Source organism: Eschrichtius robustus, chromosome 10, assembly GCF_028021215.1.
Source record: "Eschrichtius robustus isolate mEscRob2 chromosome 10, mEscRob2.pri, whole genome shotgun sequence".
In the NCBI taxonomy this organism is placed as follows: Eukaryota; Metazoa; Chordata; class Mammalia; order Artiodactyla; family Eschrichtiidae; genus Eschrichtius; species Eschrichtius robustus.
This window is the reverse complement of record NC_090833.1, coordinates 96,093,247-96,094,585: the sequence shown is the minus strand read 5'-3', so window position 1 is coordinate 96,094,585 and position 1,339 is coordinate 96,093,247. Positions and strand designations below refer to the sequence as shown.

General features: G+C 41.4%; 1 pseudogene; it reads left to right on the top strand.

Annotated features, from left to right (window-relative positions):
* The first annotated feature begins 880 nt into the window (after window positions 1–880).
* Window positions 881–1,015, top strand: LOC137770303 (thymosin beta-4-like; annotated as a pseudogene).
* The last annotated feature ends 324 nt before the right edge of the window (window positions 1,016–1,339 follow it).

The following is a 1,339-nucleotide window of genomic DNA, read 5'->3' as shown; positions in this document are numbered from 1 at the left end:
AGGCAAGTGTTTTTTTTCATTTTGAAATGGTTTTATATTTTAACATTGCAACTATAGAAAAAAAATGCAAAATCAGTATAAAGAATTTCAGCTTCTCCTTCACTTAGAGTCCCATTTACTAATGTTAAAAAAGAAGTAACAGGCCCCAAATGGAGTCATTTGTGCTAAGCCCCATGGCAGCAAATAGAGACCCAACACCTAGCCTAATTACAGTTTCAACCTCTTCCAAGAATGTAATTTTAACAGGTTAGTCTCGAATTTCCTGGTCAGCACTAGTGAGGTAATCCCTCAAGACTCTTTCCCTCCCCCAAAGGAGGGTGACTTAAACCTCAAACTATCCACTCTTTGCTAGAAATTTCCCTTTCTTGTCCCTTTTCTGTCTATAAACACCTTTTCTTTTCTGTTGCTTGCAGAGCTCTTTTCTGTTTGCTAGATAGGATGCTGCCTGATTCAAGTATTGCTGAATAAAGCCAATTTGATCTTTATATTTACTCAGTTGAATTTTGTTTATTAATAGTTTTGGTGGCAATGGTGGGATTGAAGGATTCTTCTGGCAGCTTCAGTAACAACGAGAAACACAGGCATGGTACACCTTGAACCCTTTTGAGTTGTCTGTTTTTCTCACCATCTCTGAGGGCCATAGATAAGTTCCTTTCAGTTCTGAGCTCCACTCTCTTTACATTAAACTCCTCATCTAATTGGATTGCCACAGTTCCCAGTTTGTTTGGAATCTCTCCCCAGACTCTCCCCAGATTCCACATTGGGAACTGCTAGCCAGAGTTGGATAGGGTCCAACTGAGCCAAACTAGGACTCCACAGAAGCCACTGCTCAGACCAGACTCCACTCACTTGTACACCTTGCTCTGTTTCCTCTGAAACCATGTCTGACAGATTTGATATGGCTGACACTGAGAAATCCAATAAATCAAAATTGAAGAAGACAGAAACATAAGAGAAAAACCCACAGCCTTCAAAAGAAATGATTGAACAGGAGAAGCAAGCAGGTGAGTCATAATGAGGCAGGAGCCTCCAATATGCACTGTACGTTCCACAAGCTTTGCCTTCTTATTTGACTTCTTGTAGCTGTTTAACTACGTAAGATGCAAAGAGGTTGGATCAAGTTCAAGTGGCAGCGCTGCCCCTTTTCACACTAAAGAATGGAGAATTACTGGCAACAAAATCCACACCAGCCTCTCCCATCTGCCTGTCTGGTTGGCAGGGAAGGAAAGGAACTTTCATGTTGGTGAAAGAAAAAGCTGAGTGGGACAACAGTGAAACCTAGAGTAAAAAGCAAGCTGGTCCAAGGTGTCTTGCAGGCTATAAAATGCAGTTTAATCGG